General features: G+C 39.6%; 1 protein-coding gene across 1 annotated transcript in view; it reads right to left on the bottom strand.

Annotated features, from left to right (window-relative positions):
• Positions 1–14,609, bottom strand: part of LOC139756226 (uncharacterized) — a 252,544-nt gene that overhangs the window by 89,199 nt on the left and 148,736 nt on the right. The gene's annotated exons all lie outside the window — the stretch shown is intronic.

Below are 14,609 nucleotides of genomic sequence, written 5' to 3'. Positions count from 1 at the left end.
ACAAAGTGCTGGAGATCAAATTAATTCTCTTTTAAACCAATGCTTTCCAGGAGTACAAATCAGCCCTTACAACTCCTAAGATAGCTATGTGCCATAGACAGGTGAAAAAGGTTCCATCTGTACTTTCTATGGCATCATTCTGATCCTTTTATATCTGTATTTTCTTTTTTATAAGTTCTTAAGTACAGTAAAATCTTACTCTGGATACATTTTCATCATTTTACTGCTTCAAATTCTATGATGGAGATTGGTAAGAGTGCATCTCTATTTAGTACAGAGGGGCAATATAAGTATCTGAGGATAATTTCTCTGGCTAATAAAATAGCTGACCAACCATGCAGTAACCTACCCAGGCCTATGATGTGAGAGCACCAAGAAGATAGCCAACTGTGCCTCAGTCCTCTTAATGTCAGGAATCACGAAATGGCTTTTCAAAAAGAAGAAACACAAAAGAAGAGAAGGTAGAATAAATGGATGATTGTATAGCTCTGTCTCTGGTGAAGAAATGGCTTTTCATCCTTCAATACCTACATTTGGCACAACAGAAGATGACCACAAATTAACCATCGTAAAATAATAAATATCACAGATAAAAGGAAACAGGTTAATCAAATCAATAATACCTGAAAAGCTAATCAAAATAAACTGGTCTTTAACTGGAAATTTGCAATGGGGTTTTGAAGACTGTCAGACAAACTGGAAATAGATAACATCAACAGTAGCTAGGAAGCTGTTCAAAGCAACAGTGTGGAACTTTAAGCCAAGTATGTGGTAGACAGCATTAAGACCTTCAATTACATCTTGGAAATACAAATTTGTACAGCATGGGGGAAGAGTTCTATAATCATGGAACCCCACCTCAAACATTCTTTACCCTTTAGGTGCTATGAATGTCACTTCTTAAGAGTGACTGATTCGGCAGGGGCAAAACATACCCAAGTCAAAGGCCATCTAAGATAAGGGAAATAAAGTGAGAGAAGAACGTAGAAATTATTTAGGGTGCTGCATGTGTTTGCAGCCCTGATTCTTAGAGGAATGGAAAGAGAAAAGTATAAACAAATTTCACAGCTTGGCTGTTAATTGGAAGAATGAATCACAAGAGTCAATCAATGAATGACAGGTCTACTGTTATGTATCAGGATGTTATGAACATCAATCTACAAACTTAATTTCCTGCCACAAGTTTAATTCCCCAGGCAATGTGCAATGTTGGCTCACCATAGATGACAACACAAACAAAGAATATGCCAAGAAGACTAAGTGACCTTATACTAACCACTTTTGGCAGTTATAAGCCTTTTCTACGAAAATGATGAAACTGTGGCATCCACCACTGCCTGTTGCACCCATTGCTATGCCTGTTCTACCTATACTCAGAATTGGGCAGTCTTTTAAATAATGGATTGTAAAAACTACAAATGTTTGACTCTTAATTCAAAAGAAAAATTTCAGTTTACTGAGCACCCACGCACCTGAATGAGAGAATTTATGAAGACCAGTCAGTCATGACAAGATCCTAAAGTAAGCGACAAAAAAGAGAGATAAAGGAGGAACCACCAGAGAACAAATGTTTAGAAATGTATGGGAGTTTGTTGAAAGCATGACAAGAGGTTAACACAACGAAAGGCTTGGAATAAAAAACTGAAGAATCAAGTCATGGATCATAAAGGGTGTCATGAGACAGTAGTGGAACTAGAAGAATTAAAAAGTACTGTAAAAGATCATTACCAGGGATTCACATTAGATGAAGGAGATCAGAGAAAACATAACCAAAGGAAAGAAGGTAGAATGATTAAAGAAAAGGAAAGGTCAGAAGAGATTATTCTGGATAGCCTAGAAAATACTGAACACGAGAAACTGGCAAAAACACAAGCTATAGAAAATAGAAACTATTGAAAACATTTGGCAGGGGAAGGTAAAGAGAACTGTCTTTGGGGTTGCTCAATGGACCCTGAATATGGTAACTGATGCAGTGGGAAAGGAACCTAAGGATATTGTAATAGCAAAGCCAAGGGAATTGAGCAAAGATGTAGACAGAATAAATCACTGTTAGAGACAGAAAAATCAGGAAAATTTATGGTCCAGTAGATTAAAGGTTTCAAAAAGTCCAGAGCCAACAGGATCAGTGTTCATTACAAATAGGGAGATTATAGAGTAAGTCAGACTTACAAAGACTCATGTGGAAAAGACAGACAGCCATGAGGTAGGTGGCACCAAAGTTAGAGATTAATAAACCAAGAGATTGACAGAATAAATCTTCGGTAATTTTTGGACTGGATGAAGATCATACACCAGATGGAGAGGAAAGTGGGAAGAAAGATGGAACGCTTATCAAGAGATTACTGGAGGCTGTGCAACTGACATATGTAATCTCAGTGATACAGTAAAAATAACTGGTGGTTAAAATCAAGACATAAGATTAACATCCAATTATGATTATGTTTGCATTGGAGTCATATGGCCAGAGGGGGTACTTATGGTGGTAAAGAAATATAAATAAAAGGTGGAATTCAGTAAGCAATAATTCAAACTTGATACACTGAGGGAAGAAAGGGAGGAAAGCAAAGAATACAGTCAGATGGGAAAAACGAGAGATGCCAATTGAGACAAGAGGAATGAACATCCTCACCAGCACTACTGAGAGATCAGGAATGTTGGGAGATGGATATAATATCTATCTATCTATCTCTGATGCCTGTTCCAACTGGAACTCCCGCAAGGGGGTGGCCATAGCAATAGAATCTCTGTAACTAATAAACTCCAGAGCCACTTCCTAGCCTTTTGTCCCTTACCCCAAACAGGCCACTGGCAGACAGCAACTCTAGCACAGTGTTTGCAAAGGCTACTACCTAATGTTCCTAATTACTTTTAACTACTGTTCCAGCCTAAATGTTCCTACCTTGTACTTCTGTCAACTGCTCCTACCATTTTGCCAAAAGGTGGGGTTAGCACAGAGTGCTCACAGCAGGAAGATCTAGAGTTACGAAGAATAAGTTGTCTGAGTTAGGTGTTGTCAAGTGTTACGTCTGACTGGGAGAGATTGTATGTTTTTTGACAGAATACCAGTAGTCCATGTATGGGTGAGACAGAAATAAAGACAGCAACCCTCCCCAATACCCAGGTGGGTGATACTGGTAATATACCTCCCTGGTCACTGGATGTCTACTAACCCCTACCTAATGGAAATACCATAGTAAAAGAAACATAAAGAAAATCTCATTGACTGGTATTAGGAAAAATGCAGCCAATACTGCTAGAATTGTGGAAACAGAGTATAATAATGAGGCAAGCTCTCACAAGTTCTGCCCAGAGAGGTAAATGATAGCAAGGAGGGAAAGAAAAGGCACAGGAAGAGGTTTGGCAATCTTTATAAAGGATGGCCATAATGTTAGGAAAGGGTGGAATAGGGCCCATTCAAACAATATATAATGGAAAGAATAGTTGTAGAAAAGAAATGTATATTGGTGTTGATATTATGCAATCTTGCTTTGAACTGCAACAATCCAGAACAATTAAACAATGATAACAATGAAGGACCTATCAGGATGGTACAGGATGCAGTCAAACACACACTTCTCAGAGACAATAAAACACTAATAATATACGATTTCTGTTATAAAGAGAAAGATTGATGAATTTAGATTCTCATGGTAATAAGGTCAAGGAGACAAATTTTTAGAGCATATGCAGGAAACTTTCCTTTACTAACATGTCAATAAATACACTAAGACAAAAGGTACTGATATACCATCATTACTAGACTTTATATTCACACATACCAGCATGGATACTGAGAATATCATACATGATACATCAGTAGGAAAAGTGATCTTGTAATGCTAAAGTCTCACTATGTGGTAAATGAGGAACTTAAGGGAGTAGAAGTAAAAAATCTAAAGAGAAGATATAATTGTGGAAACTACAAAGACCTCAACAGTATCTACAGTAACATAAACTGGAAAATAGTGTTCAGCAGCCAAGAACTAGAGCACTGGGGCAAGAAGTTCTGCCATTTTACAATGGAGTAGGAACTTAGGTACCTCTCACATCAAATATGGAAGGAATGTTAAGGAAGAGGAAGAGTAATCAAATGAAAGGTGTAAAAAACAAATGAGCTTCTGATGAAGATACAGGTAACACCTCAACCAGCCAGCTCTTGCTAAGTAGATAAGAGCAAGGGATAAGTATAGCAAAATGAAAAAAAATAGAAAAAAAGATATTCTGAAAGGAATATTGTGGACAAGGCAGAATCAAATCTAAAACTTTTCCATAAATGAATTGTCATTAAAGAGCACCTAATCTGGCTCAGGGATTCAAAGGGAAGAATTGTAGAGGATAACATTGGGATACGTGAGAAACTGACTAACACATTCAAAAATGTTTTCACAGTAAAAGACACTAGTGAGCTGGGGTGGAAAAGATGTTTTAAAAAAACATTGAGATAGTTAGAAAAGACATTAATAAAACTTATGTAATGAAGTTATATGTAGACACACTATATAAACCTCTTGAAATACTGATAAACATGTCTCTGGAGAAAGGCAAAGTGCCAAGTGAATGAAAATGGGAAACATAGTATATCTGCATGTAAGAAAGGAGACCAGGAAATGCACTGACCTATAGACCAGTCTCACTAAAATGTGTGGTTTGTTAAGATTCTGGAGAAGACAATGAGTGTGTAAATAGATGACCTTCTACAGAGGAGAAATTCCCAAAGTGAGAGACAGCACAGTTTTACAGAAAGGAAATCATATGTAAGAAACCTCTTAGATTTCAATGAGAGTCATCTTTGTCTTAGAAAAAAAAAAGAAGGCTGGGTGCATTGTTTGTACCTGGACTGCCAGAGAGCATTTGACACTATACCACATGGGAGGATGATTATGAAGCTGGATCACCAAGCAAGAATATGGAGGGACATTCCTTTGATGATCAGAGGATTATCGCAGTGGAAAGTAAGAAAGAATGCATGTTAGAGGAGCCTTCTCAAAATGGATTGAGGTCACCAGCAGAGTAACAAAAGGTTCTGTTCTGGGACCATTACATATCTGATCTATGTAAATGACCTGCCTGAAGGTATGTACTTGTATATGAATATGTTTGCAGATGATTAAAAGGTAATGATGGAAGTGAAAGCATGGAGGACTGCATCACCTTAAAAGGGGATCTTGAAACACTCCAAAGTTGGTTTGATACACATTTGATGAAGCTTAACCTAAGTATACATGAAGTAATGAAGATGGGTCACACTGAAAGGTCTTACTATGATTATCTTTTAGCAGAAAACAAGCAGCAGAAAGCTGTGCTTAAGAAAGACTTGGGAGTTGACACCATCCCTAATCTAGTGTCAGAGTCTCATTCTAGGAGAATAGTGCAGAAGATTAATTATCTGCTAGCAAATCTTAGAAAAGCATTTGAGTTCATGGATAACAAATTATAGAGCTAGGTGTTCACATTGTATTCAAGGTCAAAAGTAGAATATGCCTCTCAAGTTTGGTCACCACACCTAAAGAAGCACACAAAACAAATAGAGAAGGTCCACAGGGAAGCAACAAAAATGGTACCACGATTAAAAGAGCTGAGTTACAGGAAAAGCCAAGAGGCTTAAATATGCCAGCCTTGGAAGAAAGAAAAGTAAGAAGTGACCTAATCCCAGCCTCTTAGTTTTCAAAACAGGTCAGAAGAGATGTGAAGAAGTACTTCTATATGAATGAATGGTGGATGAATAGGATAATATAACTGATGATGTGGTTACTGGAGACAGTATACAGAAATTTTAGAAGTTGTCTGATAGAAAATGTTCAAAAGATGGGGCTCCATGAGTGTAAAACTCCCTCCCATACAGCACAAACAAGTGATAACAAAGGTAATCACAAAAAACACAAACCATATCTAGCATACTTAGGACTGGCCAGGCTAGTGAATATTGTCTTTCTCCTAAATTAGGGAATGGTTAAATCTCAATTCGTTAAAAAAAAATGTATTTAGTGCATATTTTCAAAAAATTGATCCCTCCATAATGGGAAGGCTGAAAACTCCACAAACAGACTTGCCACTAAGCTCTATATCTTGCCACCACACTCCATCTCTGCACTCCTTTTCCCTAGTTTTCTCTTCATATCTCTGACAGAGCATGTAGGGATCAGATGTTTGCTTTAAAGAATGTATGTGAGAATTACTTAGAAAAACAGATGGGTTTGTATGTAGCAATTATAGATCTGGAGAAGGCATTTGATAGGGTTGATAGAGATGCTTTGTGAAAGGTTTTAAGAGTATATGGTGTGGGAGGTAAGTTACTAGAAGCAGTGAAATTTTTTTACCATGGATGTAATGTTTACATACGAATAGGAAGAGAGAAGAGTGATTGGTTCCTAGTGCATGTCCGTTTGCGGCAGAGGTGTGTGATGTCCCCATGGTTGTTTAATTTGTTTATGGATGAGGTGGTTATGGAGGTAAATGCAAGAGTTTTGAAGAGAGGGGCAAGTATGCAGTCTGTTGTGGATGATAAGGCCTGGGAAATGAGTCAGTTGTTGTTTGCCGATAATACAGCTATAGGGACTGATTCGGGTGGGAAACTGCAGAAGTTGGTGACAGTTTGGAAAAGTGCATGAAAGGAGAAAGTTGGGAGTGAGTGTGATTAAGAGCAAGGTTATCAGGTTCAGTAGGGTTGAGGGACAAGTTAATTAGGATGTAAGCTTGAATGATTTCATAAGTGGTAGAGGATGTGTGAATCAGGTGTTTGCTTTGATGAAAGTATGTGAGAAATACTTAGAAAAAGAAATGGATTTATATATAGCATTTATGGATCTGAAGAAGGAATATGATAGAGTTGATAGAGATGCTCTGTGGAAGGTATTAAGAGTATATGGTGTGGGAGGCAAGTTACTAGAAGCAGTGAAAAGTTTTTATCGAGAATGTAAAGTATGTGTACGAGTAGGAAGATAGGAAAGTGACTGGTTCTCAATGAATGTCGGTTTGTAGCAGGGGTGCGTGATGTCTCCATGGTTGTTTAACTTGTTTATGAATGGGGTTGTTAGGGAGGTGAATGCAAGAGTTTTGGAGAGAGGGGCAAGTATGCAGTCTGTTGTGGATGGGAGAGCTAGGGAAGTGAGTCAGTTGTTGTTCGCTGATGATACAGCGCTTGTGGCTGAGTTGGGTGAGAAAGTGCAGAAGCTGGTGACTAAGTCTGATAAAGTGTGTGAAAGAAGAAAGCTGAGAGTAAATGTGAATGAGAGCAAGGTTATTAGGTACAGTAGGGTTAAGGGACAAGTCAATTGGGAGGTAAGTTTGAATGGGGAAAAACTGGAGGAAGTGAAGTGTTTTAGATATCTTGGAGTGGATTAGGCAGCGGATGGAACCATGGAAGCGGAAGTAAGTCATAGAGTGGGGGAGGGGGCAAAAGTTCTGGGAGTGTTGAAAAATGTGTGGAAGGCGAGAACATTATCTTGGAAAGCAAAAATGGATATGTTTGAAGGAATAGTGGTTCCAACAATGTTATACGGTTGCGAGGCGTAGGCTATGGATAGGGCTGTGCGGAGAAGGGTGGATGTGTTGGAAATGAGATATTTGAGGACAATATGTGGTGTGAGGTGGTTTGATCCAGTAAGTAATGAAAGGGTAAGAGAGATGTGTGGTAATAAAAAGAGAGTGGTTGAGAGAGCAGAAGAGGCTGTTTTGAAATGGTTTTGTCACATGGAAAGAATGAGTGAGGAAACATTGACAATGAGGATATACAAGTCAGAGGTGGAGGGAATGAGGAGAAAAGTGGGAGACCAAATTGGAGGTGGAAGGCTGGAGTGAAAAAGATTTTGAGCGATCAGGGCCTGAACATGCAGGAGGGCAAAAGGCTTGCAAGGAATAGAGTGAATTGGAACGATGTGGTATACCTAGGTTGACATACCATCAATGGATTGAACCAGGGCATAAGAAGCGTCCGGGGTGAACCATGGAAAGTTTTGTGGGGCCTGGATGTGGAAAGGGAGCTCTAGTTTCGGTGCAAAATATATGACAGCTAGAGACTGAGTGTGAACAAATGTGGCCTTTGTTGTCTTCTCCTAGCGCTACCTCACACGCATGTGGAGGAAGGTGGTTGTCAATTCATGTGAGGCGGGGTGGTGACATGGATGAGTAAAGGCAACAAGTATGAATTATGTACATGTGTATGTATGTATATGTCTGTATGTATATATTTGTATACATTGAAAAGTATAGGTATGTATATGTGCGCGTGTGGACATGTATGTATATACATGTGTATGTGGATGGGTTGGGCCATTCTTTTGTCTGTTTCCTTGCGCTACCTCGCTAATGCGGGAGACAAAGTATGATAAATCATAAATAAATAAGTTTGAATGGAGAAAAATTGGAGGAAGTGATCTGGGAGTGGACTTAGCAGTGGATGGAACCATGGAAGCAGAAGTGAGTCTCAGGGTAGGGGAGGGGGGCAAAAGTTCTAGAAGTGATGAGGAATGTGTGGAAGGAGAGAAAGTTATCTCAGAGAGTAAAAATGGGTATTTTTGAAGGAATAGTGAATCAGGGTGGGGTAAGGGACGAAAGTTCTGGGAGTGTTGAAAAATGTGTGGAAGACGAGAAGTTATCTCAGGAAGCAAAAATGGGTATGTTTGAAGGAATAGTAGTTCCAACAATGTTATATGGTTACGAGGCATGGGCTATAGATAAGGTTGTGCAGAGAAGGGTGGATGTGTTGGAAATGAGATGTTTGAGGACAATATGTGGTGTGAGGTGGTTTGATTAAGTAAGTAATGAAAGGGTAAGAAATACATGTGATAGTAAAAAAAATGTGGTTGAGAGAGCAGAAGAGGGTGTGCTGAAATGGTTTGGTCATATGGAGAGGATGAGAGAGGAAAGATTGACAAAGAGGATATATGTGTCAGAGGAGGAGGGAACGAGAAGTGGGAGACCAAATTGGAGGTGGAAAGATGGAGCAAAAAAGATTTTGGGCGATCGGGGCCTAAACATACAGGAGGGTGAAAGGCGTGCAAGGAACAGAGTGAATTGGAACAATGTGGTATACCAGGGTCAACATGCTGTCAATGGATTGAACCAGGGCATGTGGAGCATCTAGAGTTAACCATGGAAAGTTTTCTGGGGACTGGATGTGGAAAGGGAGCAGGTGGTTTTGATGCACTACACATGACGGCTAGAGACTGAGTGTGAACGAATATGGCCTTTGTTGTCTTTTCCTAGCGGGGGAAGGGGATGCCATTTCATGTGTGGTGGGGTGGCGACGGGAATGGATGAAGGCAGCAAGTATGAATATGTACGTGTGTATATGTGTATGTGTCTGTGTATGTATATATATGTATACATTGAAATGTACAGGTATGTATATGTGCATGTGTGGGCATACATGTATATGTATGTGTATGTGGGTGGGTTGGGCCATTCTTTCATCTGTTTCCTTGCGCTACCTCACTAATGCGGGAGACAGCAACTAAGTATAATAAGAAATAAAAAATGCTTTTTCTAATACATGTTATCTTTTCACTAAGAAAACTAGCAATAAATGGAAGAAATGCATGGACATTACATGTCATGAGTGATGTTCAGAAAAATAAAAAGTTATACATAAGAAGCATGGAAAGGGAAATATAGACACGTATCTCATTAATGTTGATCCACAATGATACTGTGGGGTGGGTGAAATCTTCAAAACTCACACAAAAAATAGAATAATATGTTCACACGCTTCCGTTTCTTTTCCAATACCTCTTCAGGAATAATTAAAAAAGAATAATACCTGAAGTTATATGAACAAATCTAACATGAACAGGGCTCCTAGCTTAACCCAACACTACCTGAGGACCAGGAATGAGCCTGACTCACTAGCACATGAGGAACAAGTGCATAATCTGACTTGACATGAATTCAGTGTGAGCTATTGTACAATATTGTTTTTCTTTATTATATTTGGCACATCATAAATGCAATTTATCAACAAACTATCCAGTCTATATATGTAGTGACTGGATGTTTGCCCACAGTGCCTAACCCCTTATTTACATGGAAATGGACATCATGAACAGTGCAATTAGATACTGCATGAACTTTTTGGATAAGAATCTCGTACTATATCCCAACCCTACTGTAAATGCCATTAGACTAATAAAGATCATGTATTCAAAAGCAGACAGACTTATAGTAAATGGTAAGGATACAGTGTTTGAAGAGTGGTACAAGGAAAGTAATCTGGATAATGTTGTAGTGGAGACAAAATACACAAAAAAGATAAAGGTTAGCTTTATCTGTCCTGATGGATACATGACAGCAAGGAAGGACACAGTATAAAAGGGGGATGGCTTTCTTGAGTACGAAATAACTCTACAGTCCTGTAGATAATCTATAGCCCAGTATTAAAGTACAATGATAACAACAAAGGAACACTCCTGATGTTGTGGGAAGCAGTAAGTCACATCTTCCTTGGTGATGATAAAGCTGTGATAATAGGAGGTTTTACTCATTATGAAAGAGCCAGAGAAAATTTAGATTCCCATGGAAAGAGAGTCATGGAGACACAAGTTCTAACTATGTGAAATGGAGGAATTACAGTATCAGCAAAACACTATATATATATATATTCATATTTATCAATCTATTATACTTGATTGCCACATCTGGCATCAGCAAGGTAGTGACAGGAAACGATGAAAGACCCACCTACTCATAAACACACATATATACATATGGACATATACACATATACATACACACCCATAAACATACACAGACATATACATATATTTATTTCATATTGATCTATCATACTTAATCGCTGTCTCCTGTGTCAGCGAGGAAGTGCAAGGAAACAAACAGGGAATGGCCCAACCCACCCACATACACATGTATACATAAAAGCCCATACACGTACACATACATACATATAAATTTCAACATATACATACACAGATATATATATATATATATATATATATATATATATATATATATATATATATATAGGGGATAGGGGAGAAAGAATACTTCCCACGTATTCCCTGCGTGTCGTAGAAGGCGACTAAAAGGGAAGGGAGCGGGGGGCTGGAAATCCTCCCCTCTCGTTTTTTTTTTTCCAAAAGAAGGAACAGAGAAGAGGTCCAGGTGAGGATATTCCCTCAAAGGCCCAGTCCTCTGTTCTTAACGCTACCTCGCTATCGCGGGAAATAGCGAATAGTATGAAAAAAAAATATATATATATATGAAAAAAAAAAAAAATATATATATATATATATATATATATATATATATATATATATATATATATATATATATATATATATATTATCCCTGGGGATAGGGGAGAAAGAATACTTCCCACGTATTCCCTGCGTGTCGTAGAAGGCGACTAAAAGGGGAGGGAGCGGGTGGCTGGAAATCCTCCCCTCTCGTTTTTTTTTAATTTTCCAAAAGAAGGAACAGAGAAGGGGGCCAGGTGGGGATATTCCCTCTAAGGCCCAGTCCTCTGTTCATAGCGCTACCTCGCTAATGCGAGAAATGGCGAATAGTACGAAAGAAAAAGAAAAAGATATATATATATATATATCAATTGGGAGGTAAGTTTGAATGGAGAAAAACTGGAGGAAGTAAAGTGTTTTAGATATCTGGGAGTGGATCTGGCAGCGGATGGAACCATGGAAGCGGAAGTGAATCATAGGGTGGGGGAGGGGGCAAAAATCCTGGGAGCCTTGAAGAATGTGTGGAAGTCGAGAACATTATCTCGAAAAGCAAAAATGGGTATGTTTGAAGGAAGAGTGGTTCCAACAATGTTGTATGGTTGCAAGGCGTGGGCTATGGATAGAGTTGTGCGCAGGAGGGTGGATGTGCTGGAAATGAGATGTTTGAGGACAATGTGTGGTGTGAGGTGGTTTGATCGAGTAAGTAATGTAAGGGTAAGAGAGATGTGTGGAAATAAAAAGAGCGTGGTTGAGAGAGCAGAAAAGGGTGTTTTGAAATGGTTTGGGCACATGGAGAGAATGAGTGAAGAAAGACTGACCAAGAGGATATATGTGTCGGAGGTGGAGGGAACGAGGAGAAGTGGGAGACCAAATTGGAGGTTGAAAGATGGAGTGAAAAAGATTTTGAGTGACTGGGGCCTGAACATGCAGGAGGGTGAAAGGCGGGCAAGGAATAGAGTGAATTGGATCGATGTAGTATACCGGGGTTGACGTGCTGTCAGTGGATTGAATCAGGGCATGTGAAGCGTCTGGGGTAAACCATGGAAAGCTGTGTGGGGCCTGGATGTGGAAAGGGAGCTGTGGTTTCGGGCATTATTGCATGACAGCTAGAGACTGAGTGTGAACGAATGAGGCCTTTGTTGTCTTTTCCTAGCGCTACCCCGCACACATGAGGGGGGGAGGGGGATGGTATTCCATGTGTGGCGAGGTGGCGATGGGAATGAATAAAGGCAGACAGTGTGAATTGTGTGCATGGGTATATATGTATGTGTCTGCGTGTGTATATATATGTGTACATTGAGATGTATAGGTATGTACATTTGCATGTGTGGACGTGTGTGTATATACATGTGTATGGGGGTGGGTTGGGCCATTTCTTTCGTCTGCTTCCTTGCGCTACCTCGCAAACGCGGGAGACAACGACAAAGCAAAATAAATAATAATAATAATATATATATATATATATATATATATATATATATATATATATATATATATATATATATATATACATATATATATATATATATATATATATACACATGTACCTATTCATACTTGCTGCCTTCATCAACTCCCGTCGCCACCCTGCCACACATTAAATAGCATCCCCTTCCCCCCCTTCCAGTGAGGTAATGCCAGAAAAAAAAAAAAATGCCACATTCGTTCACACTCTGTCTCCAACTGTCATGTGTAATGCACTGAAACCACAGCTCCCTTTCCATATCCAGGCCCTACAGACCTTTCCATGGTTTATCCTAGACTCTTCACATGCCCTGGTTCAATCCAATGACAGCACGTTGACCCTGGTATACCACATCATTCCAATTCACCCTATTACTTGCACGCCTTTCACCCTCCAGTATGTTCAGGCCCTGATCCCTCAAAATCTTTTTCACTCCATCCTTCCACCTCTAATTTGGTCTCCCGCTTCTCCTTCTTCCCTTTACCTCTAACAAATATATCCTCTTGGTCAATCTTTCCTCACTCATTCTCTCCATGCGTCCAAACCATTTCAACACACCCTCTTCTGCTCTCTCAACCACACTCTTTTTATTACCACAAATCTCTTACCCTTTCATTACTTACTCGATCAAACCACGTCACACCACATACTGTTCTCAAACATTTCATTTCCAACCCATCCACTCTCCTCTGAACAACCCTATCTATAGCCCATGCCTCCCATCTATATAACATTGTTGGAAGTACTATTCCTTCAAACATACCCATTTTTGCTTCTTTTCATCAATTCCCAGTGCCCCCACCCCACAGGAGACAGCAATGCCACTCCTGTGTCAGTGAGGTAACACCAAGAAAATAGACAAAAAAGGCCACGTTCATTCACTCACAGTCTCCAACTGTCATGTATACTGCACTAAAACTACAGCTCCCTATCACATCTAGGCCCCACAGAACTTTCCATGGTCTACCTCAGACGTTTCACATGCCTTAGTTCAGTCCATTGACAGCACGTCGACCCCGGTATACCACATCAGTCCAATTCACCCTATTCCTTGCATGCCTCTCATCCTCCTGCATATTCAGGCCCTAATTGCTCAAAATCCTTTTCATTCCATCCCTCCACCTCCCTCCTTCTCCTTGCTCCCTCCATATCTGACACATACATCTTCTTTGTCAACCTTTCCTCACTTATTCTCTCCATATGTCCAAACCATTTTAACACACCCTCTTCTGCTTTCTCAACTACACTCTTTTTATTACACATGTCCCTCTTATCCTTTCACTATTTACTCAATCAAACCACCTCACCCCACATATTGTCCTCAAACATTTCATTTCCAACACATCCACCCTTCTCCATACAACCCTATCTATAGTCCATGCTTCACAACGATATAATATTTTTGGAACTTCTAATCTTTCAAACATACCAATTTTTGCTCCCCATGATAACATTCTCTTTCCACACATTCTTCATTGCTCCCAGAACCTCTGCCCCCTCCCACATTAAGTGAATAAAAACAAGGTTATTAGGACAAGCAGGGTTGAGGGACAAGTTAGTTGGGATGTAAGTTTGAATGGCGAAAAATTGGAGGAAGTAGTGTTTCACATATCTGGGAGTGGACTTGGCAGTGAATGGAACCATGGAGGCTGAGGTGTTTCCAAATTTTTGGGGAAGTGAAAAACATGTCTTTTAAAATGTACCAGGTCACATTTATAGGGAAAGACATGAAAAGATAAAGAGTTCCAAAGCTTCGAGGTGTAGGGAAAGAAACAGTTATCACAACAGCCCAATCTCGAGTTGCCAACAGCCACACAGAAATCATGTATGTAGCAGCTTGTCAAGTATTTAGTGTTCTAGCTTGTGGTGGGGACATACAAGCCAGCTCTCGGAAGCAAAAACTAAAGTAACACCTACAGAAAAGGGAAACTGAATCAATGGTGTGGCGTAGAGCA

Source organism: Panulirus ornatus, chromosome 21 (assembly GCF_036320965.1).
Source record: "Panulirus ornatus isolate Po-2019 chromosome 21, ASM3632096v1, whole genome shotgun sequence".
Classification (NCBI taxonomy): domain Eukaryota; kingdom Metazoa; phylum Arthropoda; class Malacostraca; order Decapoda; family Palinuridae; genus Panulirus; species Panulirus ornatus.
Note: the sequence above shows the minus strand (reverse complement) of the source record. Positions and strands in the feature narration are given on the sequence as shown.